The 14,920-nt window shown below is 38.0% G+C and overlaps 1 protein-coding gene and 1 pseudogene across 4 annotated transcripts in view; one reads left to right on the forward strand and one right to left on the reverse strand.

The window, feature by feature from the left end:
• Window positions 1–14,920, reverse strand: part of VPS54 (VPS54 subunit of GARP complex) — a 154,269-nt gene that overhangs the window by 12,900 nt on the left and 126,449 nt on the right. The gene's annotated exons all lie outside the window — the stretch shown is intronic.
• LOC128582987 (heterogeneous nuclear ribonucleoproteins C1/C2-like) lies at window positions 4,220–5,264 on the forward strand (annotated as a pseudogene).

Raw genomic sequence — 14,920 nt, forward strand, 5'->3', positions numbered from 1 at the left:
AGAAAATCAGTAAAAACAGAAAACACCTTAATAACATCACCAAGGAACAACACTTAATTGATGAACACAGCACATTCCACCCATCAACAACAAAATACACCTTCTGTTCATGTGCATGTACTATATGAGCCAAAATACTCGTAGGCCATATTCTGAGCCATAAAACAAATCTCAACAGACTTAAAAGAAATGACATTGTACTTTGGGAGGTCAAGGCGGGTGGACTGCATAAGGCCAGGAGTAAGAGACCAATCTGGTAACATAGTGAAACCCTGCCTCCTCAAAGAGAAAAAAAAACAGCTGGGTGTGGTGGCACATACTTGCAGACCTAGCTACTCAGGATACTGAGGAAAGAATTTTAGGCTTCACTGAGGTACGATTGAACCACTACACAATAGCCTGGGCAACAGAGTGAAATTCTGTCTCTGAGGAAAAAGAAAATAAAAAAGAGAACTGAAGTCATATAAAGTATGGTCTTTGACCAAAACAGAATTAGAATTAGACTTAAAATTAATCAGAGAAAAACAGCTAGAAAATCCTAAAATATTTAAAAACTACATAACACACTCATGTCCAAATAATCCATAAGCCAAAGAAGGATCACAGGGAAAATTTGAAAATATTTTGAATGAAATAAAAATAAAAGCACAAAGTATCAAAATTCTCAAACCACAGTGGAATAAAACTAGAAATAAACTCCAAGAGAAACACTCAATTCTACAAAAAATCATGGAAATTAACCTACTGAATGATTATTGGGTCAATAATGAAATTCAGATGGAAATCAAAAGATTCCTCAAACTGAACAGCAAAGGGACACAAGCTACCAAAATCTATGAGAGTCAACAAAATCAGTCCTAAGGGAAAAATTCAAAGCCTTAAATGCCTACATCAAAAAGACAGAAGATCACAAATTAACAACCTAATGACACATCTCTAGGAATTAGAAAAGGAAGAGCAAACCAAACTCAAAGCCATCAGAAGAAATGAAATAACTAAGGTCAGAGCAGAACTAAATAAAATGTCAAACAAACCAAAACCAAAAAATATGAAATGGAAAAACAAAACAAAAAAATAATAAGGGAAAACAATAAAAAAATACAAAGTATCAATGAAAACAAAGTTAGTTATTTGAAAACATAAAATTGGTAGACCTCTTGCTAGATTAACTAGGAACAGAAAAGAAAGGATTCAGAGAAGCTCAATCAGAAATGAAAATGGAGGGTAGGGTATGGAGGCCTCTTACTTTGGAAGGCCAAAGTAAGAGGATCCCTTGAGCTCAGGAGTTCAAGAATAGTCTGAGCAAGAGACTCTACCAAAAATAAAAAAATTAGTTGGGAGTTGCTGTGGCCGTGTGTACTCCCAGCTACTTAGGAGGCTGAGGCAGGAGGATTGCTTGAGTCAGGAGTTTGAAGTTGCTATGAGCTAGGCTGATGCCATGACAGTATTGGTCTGTCTGGGGCAACAGAGGCTCTGTCTCAAAATAAATAAATAAATAAATGAAAAAGGAGATCTTACAACTGATACCACAGCAATACAAAAATATCATCTGAATACTATGAAAATCTCTACATGCACAAACTGAAAAACATAAAGGAAATGGACAAATTCCTGGAAACATGACCTTCCAAGACTCAATCAGGAAGAAAAAGAACTCCTGAAAAGACCAATAACAAGCAATGAGATTAAAGCAGTAAAAAACAAAAACAAAAACAAAAAAAACTTCCAACAAAAAAAAAGCCCTGGACCAGACGGATTCACAGATGAATTCTACTAGACCTATAAAGAAGAGCTGGTACCCATACTACAGAAATTATTCTATAACAATGAGAAGGAAGAAATTCTCCTCACCTCATTCTACAAAGCCAATATCACTTTGACGCTAAAGCCAAGAAAGGACACCACAAAAAAAGAAAGCAACAGACCAACATCCCTTATAAATATAAATGTCAAAATCCTCAATAAAGTCAACTTACAGAGGTTTTATTAGCCTAGCTCACAGCAACTTCAAAACTCAAAGAGACTGTAACATACTAGTCAATATATGTAGATGGTCAATATAAGGAAAGAGACACACTGTATTGATATGTACATGTGGTACATGTCATAAAAATTAAGTCAACTTAGGGAGGTGGTCAAGTATAGAGGTTCTACTGTACTAGCAAACCAATTCAACAGCACATCAAAAAAGATAATCTACCATGACCAACTAAGCTTCATCTCAGGGATGCAAGAATGGTTCAACATATGTAAATCAATAAATGTGATTACTGGGTGGCGCCTGTGGCTCAAGGAGTAGGGCGCCAGTCCCATATGCCGGAGGTGGCGGGTTCAAACCCAGCCCCGGCCAAAAAAAAAAATAAAATCAAAATAAATGTGATTACCACATAAAGAGAAGCAAAAACAAAAGCCATATGATCATCTCAATTGATGCAGAAAAAGCATTAACAAAATTTAGCACTCTTTCGTGGTATAAATCTTCAACAAACTAGGTATAGAAGGAACATATCTCAAGATTATAAACTATAAACTATATGTGACAAACTGGTAGTCAACATCATACTGAGTTGAAACCATTACCACTAAGAACTGGAAGAAGACTACTTCTAAACAATATAGTGCTATAAGACCTCGCCAGAACTATCAGACAAGAGAAAGAAATAAAGGGTATCCAAATTGGGAAAAAAGAGCTCAATCCATTGCTTTTTGCTGACAGTATGACCTTATATCTAGAAAACTCTGAAGGTTCCACCAAGACACTCCCAGAATTAATAAATAAATTTAGCAAAGCCTCAGATTATAAAATCAATGTACACAAATCAGTAGCATTCCTATACACTGATAACAGTCAAGCTGAGAGTCAAATAAAAGACTCAATATCATTCACAGTAGCTACAAAGAAATAAAATACCTAAGAGGGGAAAGATCTCTACAAAGAAAACTATGAAACACTAAGGAAAGAAATTGCCAATGACACAAACAAATGGAAAAGTATATCATGCTCATGGATTGGTAGAATCAACATTGTTAAAATGTCCATACTATCCAAACTGACTCACAGATTCAAATGCAATCCCCATCAAAATACCAATGTCGCATTTCACAGATCTAGGAAAAATAATTCTATGCTTCATTTAGAATAAGAAAAGAACTTAAATAGCCAAACCAATCTTAAGCAAAAGGAATAAATCTGCAGGCATCACATTACCACACTTCAAACTATTCTATAAGGCTACAGCAACCAAAACAGCCAACTGACCTTTGACAAAGCAGACAATATATACTCGGGAAAATAAGTCCTATTTAATAAACGGTGCTGAGAAAACTAGATAACCACATGCAGAAGACTGAAACAGGATCCATATCTCTCACCGCCAACAAAAATTAACTCAAGATGAATAAAAGACTTAAATGTAAGTCATGAAACTATAAAAATTCTAGAAGAAAAGGCTGAAACAACTCTTTTAGATAATAGCTTAGGCAAGGAATTTATGAAGATGATCCCAATGGTAATCACAACAACTAAAATAAATAAATGAGACTTGATTAAATTAAAAGGCTTCTACACAGCTAAAGCAATAATCAAAGAAACAAATAGGCAACCTATGGGAGAAAATATATGCAAGTTAAATATTAAATAAAGAGCCAATAACCAGAATCTATAAAGAACTCAAGCAAATCTGCAAGGAAAAAACAGATAACACCATAAAAAGTGGGCAAAAGACATCAACAGAGGCTTTTCAAAAGTAGACAAATGACCAATAAACATATGAAAAAATACTCAGCATCACTAATTATCAGGGACATGCAAATTAAAACCACAGTGAGATATAACCTTACCCCAGTTAGAATGGCTTTTATTAAAAAGTCCAAAAATAATAGATGCTGGCATGGATGAAGAGAGAAAGGAACGCTTGTAAACTGTTGGTGGGACTGAAATTTAGTATAACTGGGTGGCGCCTGTGGCTCAAGGAATAGGGCGCCAGCCCCATATACCAGGGATGGCTGGCCAAAAATTGTAAAAAAAAAAAAAAAAAAATTAGTATAACCTCTTTGGAAAACAGTATAGAGATTCCTCAAAGAACTAAAAGTACATTTTGTGAAGAGACGAAGACAGAGCGGTTGCAGCTGGTTGCGGCGGCATTGTCCACCTCGAGCAGTACTTGGCTTCTTCACATAGAATCCGGGAGTAGGAGACTCAGAATAGAATCTCTTCTCCCTCCCTTCTCCTGTGAGATTTTTTTGATCTTCAGCTACATTTTTTTGCTTTGTTAAGAACCTTATCATCAAACGCAATGGCTAGCAATGTTACCAACAAGACAGACCCTTGCTCCATGAACTCCAGTGTATTCACTGGGAATCTCAACACTATTGTGGTGAAGAAATCTGATGTGGAAGCAATTTTCTCGAAATATGGCAAAATTGTGGGCTGCTCTGTTCACAAGGGCTTTGCCTTTGTTCAGTACATTAATGAGAGAAATAACCGGGCTGCTGTAGCAGGAGAAAATGGCAGAATGAATGCTGGCTAAGTTTTAGATATTAATCTGGCTGCAGAGCCAAAAGTGAATCGAGGAAAAGCAGGTGTGAAACGATCTGCAGCGGAGATGTATGGCTCCTATTTTGACTTGGACTATGACTTTCAACGGGATTATTATGACAGGATGTACAGTTACACAGCCCGTGTTCCTTCTCCTCCTATTGCTTGGGCTGTGGTGCCCTCAAAACGCCAGCATGAATCAGAAAACACCTCACGAAGGGGGAAAAGTGGCTTCAATTCTAAGAGTGGACAGCGAGGTTCTTCTTCCAAGTCTGGAAAGTTGAAAGGAGATGATCTTCAGGCCATTAAGGAATTGACCCAGATAAAACAAAAAATGGATTCTTTACTGGAAAACCTGGAAAAGGAGCAGAGCAAACAAGCAGCAGTAGAGCTGAAGAATGATAAATCAGAAGAGGAGCAGAGCAGCAGCTCCCTGAAGAAAGATGAGACTAACGTGAAGATGGAGTCTGAGGGGGATGCTCATGACTCTGCTGAGGAGGGGGACCTCCTGGATGATGATAATGAAGATTGGGGAGAAGACCAGGTGAAAATTATGGGAAAGGAAAGTATAAGGCAACAGAGGGACGTTGAGGGACACATGAACTACCTGTGACATATATCCTATTTGCGTTTTTCTCAACAGCTGGAGCTCATCAAGGATGATGAAAAAGAGCCTGAGGAAGGAGAGGATGACAGAGAAAGCGCCAATGGGAAGGATGACTCTTAAGCACATAGTGGGGTTTAGAAATCTTTTTTTTTTTTTTTTTTTTTTGTTGGGGATTCATTGAGAGTAAAATAAGCCAGGTTACCCTGATTGCAATTGTCAGGCAAAGTCCCTCTTGCAATCATGTCTTGCCCCCATAAAGTGTGACACACACCAAGGCCCCACCCCACTCCCTCCGTCCCACTTTCTGCTCCCCCCCCATAACCTTAATTGTCATTAATTGTCCTCATATCAAAATTGAGTACATAGGATTCATGCTTCTCCATTCTTGTGATGCTTTACTAAGAATAATGTCTTCCACGTCCATCCAGGTTAATACGAAGGATGTAAAGTCTCCATTTTTTTAATGGCTGAATAGTATTCCATGGTATACATATACCACAGCTTGTTAATCCATTCCTGGGTTGGTGGGCATTTAGGCTGTTTCCACATTTTGGCGATTGTAAATTGAGGTGCAACAAACAGTCTAGTACAAGTGTCCTTATGATAAAAGGATTTTTTTCCTTCTGGGTAGATGCCCAGTAATGGGATTGCAGGATCAAATGGGAGGTCTAGGTTGAGTGCTTTGAGGTTTCTCCATACTTCCTTCCAGAAAGGTTGTACTAGTTTGCAGTCCCACCAGCAGTGTAAAAGTGTTCCCTTCTCTCCACATCCACGCCGGCATCTGCAGTTTTGAGATTTTGTGATGTGGGCCATTCTCACTGGGGTTAGATGATATCTCAGGGTTGTTTTGATTTGCATTTCTCTAATATATAGAGATGATGAACATTTTTTCATGTGTTTGTTAGCCATTCGTCTGTCATCTTTAGAGAAAGTTCTATTCATGTCTCTTGCCCATTGATATATGGGATTGTTGGCTTTTTTCATGTGGATTAATTTGAGTTCTCTATAGATCCTAGTTATCAAGCTTTTGTCTGATTAAAAATATGCAAATATCCTTTCCCATTGTGTAGGTTGTCTCTATGCTTTAGTTATTGTCTCCTTAGCTGTACAGAAGCTTTTCAATTTAATGAAGTCCCATTTGTTTATTTTTGTTGTTGTTGCAATTGCCATGGCAGTCTTCTTCATGAAGTCTTTCCCCAGGCCAATATCTTCCAGTGTTTTTCCTATGCTTTCTTGGAGGATTTTTATTGTTTCATGCCTTAAATTTAAGTTCTTTATCCATCTTGAATCAATTTTTGTGAGTGGGGAAAGGTGTGGGTCCAGTTTCAGTCTTTTACATGTAGACATCCAGTTCTCCCAACACCATTTATTGAATAGGGAGTCTTTCCCCCAAGGTATGTTCTTGTTTGGTTTATCGAAGATTAGGTGGTTATAAGATGTTAGTTTCATTTCTTGGTTTTCAATTCGATTCCAAGTGTCTATGTCTCTGTTTTTGTGCCAGTACCATGCTGTCTTGAGCACTATGGCTTTGTAGTACAGACTAAAATCTGGTATGCTGATGCCCCCAGCTTTATTTTTGTTACAGAGAACTGCCTTAGCTATACGGGGTTTTTTCCGGTTCCATACAAAACGCAGAATCATTTTTTCCAAATCTTGAAAGTACGATGTTGGTATTTTGATAGGAATGGCATTGAATAGGTAGATTGCTTTGGGAAGTATAGACATTTTAACAATGTTGATTCTTCCCATCCATGAGCATGGTATGTTCTTCCATTTGTTAATATCCTCTGCTATTTCCTTTCTGAGGATTTCATAGTTTTCTTTATAGAGGTCCTTCACCTCCTTCGTTAGGTATACTCCTAGGTATTTCATTTTCTTTGAAACTATGGTGAAGGGAGTTGTGTCCTTAATTAGCTTCTCATCTTGACTGTTACTGGTGTACACAAAGGCTACTGACTTGTGGACATTGATTTTATATCCTGAAACATTACTGTATTTTTTGATGACTTCTAGGAGTCTTGTGGTTGAGTCTTTTGGGTTCTCTAAGTATAAGATCATGTCGTCAGCAAAGAGGGAGAGTTTGACCTCCTCTGCTCCCATTTGGATTTCCTTTATTTCCTTGTCTTGCCTAATTGTACTGGCTAGAACTTCCAGCACTATGTTGAATAGTAAAGGTGACAGAGGACAACCTTGTCTGGTTCCAGTTCTAAGAGGAAAAGCTTTCAGTTTTACACAATTCAGTAAAATATTGGCTGTGGGTTTGTCATAGATAGCTTCAGTCAGTTTTAGGAATGTGCCACCTATGCCTATACTCTTCAGTGTTCTAATCAGAAAAGGATGCTGGATTTTATCAAATGCTTTATCTGCATCTATTGAGAGGATCATGTGATCTTTATTTTTGCCTCTGTTAATATGGTGGATAACGTTTATGGACTTGCGTATGTTAAACCAGCCTTGCATCACTGGGATGAAGACTACTTGATCATGATGAATGACTTTTTTGATGATAAGCTGTAATCTGTTGGCTAGGATTTTGTTGAGAATTTTTGCGTCTATATTCATGAGTGAGATTGGTCTGAAATTCTCCTTTTTGGTTGGGTCTTTTCCTGGTTTTGGTATCAGGGTGATGTTTGCTTCATAGAATGTGTTGGGGAAGATTCCTTTTTCCTCAATTTTTTGGAATAATTTCTGCAGTACAGGAATAAGCTCTTCCTTGAAGGTTTGATAGAATTCTGGAGTGAAGCCATCTGGACTAGGGCATTTTTTGGTTGGAAGATTTTTTATTGTTTCTTTGATCTCAGTGCTTGAAATTGGTCTGTTCAGGAGCTCTATTTCTTCCTGGCTGAGGCTAGGGAGAGGGTGTGATTCCAAATATTGATCCATTTCCTTCACATTGTCAAATTTCTGGGCATAGAGTTTCTGGTAGTATTCAGAGATGATCTCTTGTATCTCTGTGGGATCAGTTGTTATTTCCCCTTTATCATTTCTGATTGAGGTTACTAGAGATTTTACTTTTCTATTTCTCGTTAGTCTGGCCAATGGTTTATATATTTTATTTATTTTTTCAAAAAACCAACCCCTTGTTTCATTAATTTTCTGAATGATTCTTTTTTGTTGTCAATTTCATTGATCTCTGATTTGATTTTGGATATTTCTTTTCTTCTACTGAGTTTAGGCATAGATTTTTCTTCTTTTTCCAAATCCATAAGATGGCTTGTGAGATTGTTGATGCGCTCTCTTTCTTTTTTTCAAATGTAGGCATCTAAAACGATGAATTTTTCTCTCAAAACTGCTTTTGCAGTATCCCACAGGTTTTGATAGCTTGTGTCTTCATTATTGTTATGCTCAAGGAAGTTAATGATTTCCTGTTTTATTTCTTCCTGCACCCATCTGTTATTCAACAGAAGATTGTTTAATTTCCATGCCTTTGTGTGGGGTCGAGCGTTTTTGTTAGAATTGAGTTCCACCTTTAGTGCCTTATGGTCTGAGAAGATACAAGGTAAAATTTCAGTTCTTTTGATTCTGTTGATATTTGTTTTGTGTCCCAGGATATGATCAATTTTGGAGAATGTTCCATGGGGTGATGAGAAGAATGTATATTCTTTATCTTTGGGGTGGAGTGTTCTATATGCGTCTGTCAAGCACAGTTGTTCTAGGGTCTCATTTAAATCTCTTATATCTTTGTTTAATTTCTGTTTAGAGGATCTATCCAGCTCTGTAAGAGGAGTGTTAAAGTCCCCTGTTATGATGGTATTATCAGATATCATATTGCTCAGACTGAGTAAGGTCTGTTTCAAGAATCTGGGAGCATTTAAATTGGGTGCATACATATTTAGAATCGAAACATCTTCTTGTTGTATTTTTCCCTTGACCAATATAAAGTGACCATCTTTGTCTTTTTTGACTTTAGTTGCTTTAAATCCACATGAATCTGAAAATAAGATTGCAACTCCTCTTTTCTTCTGAATGCCATTTGCCTGAAAAATTGTCTTCCAACCCTTGACTCCGAGCTTTGTCTTTTGAAGCCAGGTGTGTTTCTTGCAGACAGCAAATGGATGGCTTGTGTTTTTTAATCCAGTCAGCCAATCTGTGTCTCTTCAGTGGGGAATTCAAGCCATTAACGTTTATAGAGATAATTGATAAGTGTGGTAGTATTCTATTCATCTTATTTTGTGAGAGTCCATTGCTTAGTTTTATCTTTTGCATCAGTGTGGAGGTTAGGTTCTGTCCTTTAATTTCTGAGTTCTTACTTTGCTGCTGATCCATTGTGGGGGTCAGTGTGCAGAACAGGTTGAAGTATTTCCTGTAGAGCTGGTCTTGTTGAGGCGAATTTCCTCAATGTTTGTATATCCATAAATGATTTGATTTCTCCGTCAATTTTGAAGCTTAGCTTAGCAGGGTACAGAATTCTGGGCAGGAAATTGTTCTGTTTAAGTAAATTAAAGGTAGATGACCATTGTCTTCTTGCTTGGAAAGTTTCATTAGAGAAGTCTGCGGTCACTCTGATGGATTTGCCCCTGTAGGTCAACTGGTGCTTATTCCTGGCAGCTTGCAGAATCTTTTCTTTTGTCTTGACTTTGGACAGGTTCATCACAATGTGTCTTGGAGAAGCTCAGTTAGAGTTCAGGTGACCTGGGGTCCGATATCCCTCTTCAAGCAGTGTGTCAGAATCTTTGGTGATATTTGGGAAATTTTCTTTTATAATAGTCTCTAGTATGGCTTCCATTCCTCTGGGGCATTCTTCTTCCCCTTCTGGGATTCCTATAACTCGTATGTTGGAACGCTTCATAAAGTCCCATAATTCTGACAGTGAACGTTCTGCTTTCTCTCTCTTCTTTTCTGCCTCTTTTACTATCTGAGTTATCTCAAGAACTTTGTCTTCTACCTCTGAAATTCTTTCTTCTGCATGGTCTAACCTGTTGCTGATACTTTCCATTGCATCTTTAAGTTCCCTAATTGACTGTCAGTTCCTTCAGCTCTGCTATATCCTTTTTATATTCTTCATATTGTTCATCTCTTATTTGATTCTGTTTTTGGATTTCCTTTTGGTTATTTTCCACTTTATTAGCAGTTTCCTTCATTATTTCCATCATTTGTTTCATTGTTTTCATCATGTGTATTCTAAATTCCCTTTCTGTCATTCCTAACATTTCCTTACAGGTGGAATCCTCTGCAGTAGCTACCTCATGGTCCTTTGGCGGTGTTGTTCTGGACTGATTCTTCATGTTGCCTGGAGTTTTCTGCTGATTCTTCCTCATGAGTGGTTTCTTTTATCTGTTTCCTTGCCCTAATTTTCCTTTCACTTCCTCTTGCTCTTTAAGTTCTTGTGCCTGTGGACTAAGGGTTAGATGAGTCTTTTTGGTACAGGACCAGAAGGGTGAGAAGGTTGAAGAGCAAGAAAGGGATGAAAGAAAGGAGGACCGAGTGAACAGAAAAAAAAAAAAAATAGAGAAAGGAGAGGGGATGGGTAAAAGGAATATTGACAAAAAGAAGAGAGGCACAGAAATAGTGAGACAGAGCAATATAGGTGTACAGTAGGATACTTTGACACAACCTTAAAAAAAAAAAAAACCACCTTCTGGGGGTGCCCAGTTGGGTGGTTCCCTTGAGGTCAGCAGCTCTTTGCTAACCTGATCTGACACAGTACCACACCTCCACCAAGTAGATAGGAAAGATAAAAATGCTATAAATGAAACCAAAAGAAGCAAACAGAAAATTTTACAGGATAAAATTGGGTGAAAAACCAAATAATAGCGATAGAAACAGGAGGAAAAATGAAGTTCTAGTTATTAAAAAAGGCAGCAATGGGAAATTATAATTAAACTAGAATAATTGAGAAAGGAAAAAGATCTGTACGGGAAAGGTTGAAATTAAAAAACAAAACAACATCAACAGTATCAAAATAAACAAAAAAACAACCAAACCAAAAAAAGAACAAAAACAAACAAACAAACAAAAAAAACAAAGCAGTATGTATATGTTGTTGAATATTGTCTGGGCAACACGTAGTCTTCTGGGGTATGAGATGTTAATCACAGTTCTGATACAACTGGAGGCTGCTGATTTCTCAAACCCCAGCAGGTAGACACCCTAATTCTCTCTTCAGGACACTTAAAAGGCACTTTGAACTTGTAAACTTGCTGAGCAGAAGCCTTCCCAGGAAAGTGCTTGTCGCTGGAATTACTGCTGAAGTGGCTATCCACTTACCCAGTGTGCCAAAACCGATCTCACTCTGCCCCTGAGGGTTAGGGCTGCAAGGTGGCTCAGACCCCACCCTTAGGCTACTGGGTGCTCGGTTACCAGCTCCCACCCGATTCTAGCTCTGCGACTCTTAGGGCGGAGCTTGCCAGGGCAGATCGCTCACAATGGCTCCCTGTGGCCCACAGCCAAATACTATTAGCTCCATCTGGCTCAGCGGCTCAGACTGGGGCCCTAGACAACGGCCAAAGTTCTCTGCGTTCCCGCTCAGGCTCTCCCCAAGGCAGCTCAACTGAATGCCAAGTCCAAAGACACCAAAACAGTTCACAGGTAAGGCCTTTCCGGTTTGCAGTCTCACTGTTACTGAACTTACAGTTGCGGGCGGGTTTAGACCGATTGAACACACACAACCACTTGCCGGTTTTCCACTGTTTTAATCCTCCTCTTGGGGTCCAGAAGTCTCTCGCTGACTCCCTGTATCCTCACAGGGGTGATGATAGGCAGATCCCACCAGCCAGAGATGCCTGGAGTCCTATCTCCCCGGACTCACGGTGCCCAGATGCAAGGAAGCTGTTACTCTGCCGCCATCTTGGTCTCCTCCTCAGGTTTAGAAATCTTATTCCATTATTTACCTAGGCGCTTTGTATAGATCAAAATTCACACCAGATCCTCTCCCCCTAGTATCTTCACCACATGCTCACTGTTGTCCCTATCCTTGTCCTTCCCATGTTCATTAATTCATATTGCCCTGCGCCTAGTCCCATTTTCAGTTCTTTTGACGCTCCTAGTAGTTTTGTTAAGTCTTACCCTGTAATGTTTTGCTTTTAATTAATTTTGATACCTCTTTATGACTTCACAATAAAAAGGATGTATGGTTTAAAAAAATAAAAAAAAGAACTAAAATAGACCTACCATTTGACCCAGCAATCCCACTACAAGGTATTTACCCAAAGGAAAATACGTCATTTTATCGAAAAGACCAGCACTCAAATGTTTATTGCAGCACAATTCATAATTGCTAAGATGTGGAATCAATCCAAGTGCCCATTCAATTTGTGAGTAGATTAACAAAATATGTCTGTGTATTGTGGTGGGCACTTGTAGTCCTAGCTGCTTAGGAAGCTGAGGCAAAAGAATTGCTTAAGCCCAAGAGTTTGAGGTTGGTGTGAGCTGTGATGCACGGCACTCTACCGAGAGCAACATAGTGAGACTCAGTCTCAAAAAAAAAGAAAAAAGATCTTTTGCAACAATTTGGATGAAAGGAAAAACCATTATCCTAAGGGAAAAACCTAAAGAATGGAAAAAAAAAAAACCCAACGCATGTACTTACTATTAAATTGGAACTAACCAATGAACACATATGTGTACAGAGGGAAGTAAAAAACTTAAATCAAGGAAGTGGGAGAGAGAAGAAGGAGATAGATGCCCTATCTAATGGGTACAATGAACAGGGTACAATGAACACTATTTGGGTGACGAGTACACTTACAACCTTGACTAGAGCATAACAAAATAGATACAGGTAACCAAGAACATTTGTACTCCTATAATATTTTGAAGGAAAAAAAATCTGCAGGACACAGCTAATGCAGTTCATGAAGGGAAATTCAGAGTATCAAATACTTATATTTTTTAAGAAAGCAAAGTTTCAAATCAATAATCTGGGATTCCATCTTAAGAAATTAGAAAAAGAAGCACAAACTAAATCCAAATCTAGTCAAAGAAAAATAATACAGACAGGAGTAGAGAAAAGAAAAGAAATATAAAATGAAAGGAAATATCAGTGAAACCAAATGCTGGTTCTTTGAAAGACCAAAACGTGATAAATTTCTAAACGGAAAAGAGAGATGGAACACTACAAACTAATAGTATTATCAGCCTGGGGAAGTGGCTCATGTCTGTAATCCTAGCATACTGAGAGGCCAAGGCAGGTGGATTGCTTGAGCTCAGGAGTTCAAGACTAATCTGAGCAAGAGCAAGAACTCATCTCTGCTGAAAATAGCATGGTGGCAGGCACTTGTAGTCCTAGCTACTTGGGAGGCTGAGGCAGAAGGATTACTTGAGCCCAAGAGTTTGAGGTTGCTGTGAGCTATAATGCCACAGCATTCTAGTGACAGAGTGAGACTCTATCTCCCCCAAAACAAACAAAAAAAAATATTATCAATATCACAAATAAAAAAGCAGATAATAAAGAAATATTACAAACAAGTTAATGCATATAAATTTAATAACATATATCAAATACATAAATTCATTCGAAGCAATAAACTTCCAAAGTATACTCAAGAAGGAATTAGATTACTCACATAGTCCTATATATATTTAAAAAATTGAATTTATACTTAAAAACCTACTTGCAAAGCAAACACAAAGACTAGATGGCCTTACTGGTAAATTCTTACAAACATTTAAGGAAAAAAATAATACCAATTCCCCACAAATTCTTCCAGAAGATAAAAGGAAAGAAATACTTCAACTCATTTCATGAACCCAGCATTATTCTGATACCAAAAACACATACAAAACAAAAACTCTATAGACGAATATCTTTCATAATACCATGCCAAAAAAATCCTTAAGTGGTTTATCTCAGGAATATAAGGTTGGTTCAACATTCAAAAATCAATCAAGGCAATTAACCAGATCAGGCTAAGAAAGAAGGATGCACAAAAAGTATCTAAAATAATTCAACATCTACTAATAAAGTAAACATCTCAGCAAAGCAGAAATAGAAGGGAACTTCTTCAACCTGATAGAGGTATTTCCAGAAACCCATAGTTAATACTGTACATAATGGTTAAAGATTAAACACTTTGAGGTCAAAGTAGAGAAACCAAACATGTCTGCTTTACCACTTCTATGTAACATTGTACTGAAGGTCTTAACCAATGCCATAAGGTGAAGAAAAAAAATAAAAGGCATACAAGTAGAAAAGATGCAAAATTCTATTGGTAGATGACATGATTTTGTGTATGCAGTAAATCTGAAACAATTGACAAAAATGGCATTAAATCTAAAAGGTAAGTTTAGTCAGTATGCAGGATACAAAGGTTAAAATAGAAAAATAAATGTTATTTTGATATACCAACACTGAATAATTGGAAATTTAACTTCAAAAAATATAACTTACAAAGGCATCAAAAACCAAAAACTACTTAGGGATAAAACCTAACAAACTCGGTGAGTCTGGGGAGATAAGACTCCAGGCATCTATGGCTAGTGGGATCTGCCTATAATCATCCCTTTGAGGATACAGGAGTCAGCAAGGGACTTCTGGATCCCAAGAGGAGGACAAAAATAGTGGAAAACTGGCAAGTGGTTGCGTGTGTTCGATTGACCTAACCTCGCCAGCAACCATAAGTACAAGCAGCAGTGAGACTGCAAACCAGAAAGGCCTTACCTGTGAACTGTTTCAGTGGTTTTGGACTTGGCACTCAGTTGAACTGCCTTGGGCAGAGCTTGAGCAGGAGTGCGGAGAACTTTGGGCATAGTCTAGGGCCCCAGACTGAAATGCTGAGCCGGACAGAGCTAATAGTGTTCTATTGTGGGCCACAGGGAGCCATTGTGAGAGAACCGCC

The sequence above is a fragment of the Nycticebus coucang genome, chromosome 4, assembly GCF_027406575.1.
Source record: "Nycticebus coucang isolate mNycCou1 chromosome 4, mNycCou1.pri, whole genome shotgun sequence".
NCBI lineage: Eukaryota > Metazoa > Chordata > Mammalia > Primates > Lorisidae > Nycticebus > Nycticebus coucang.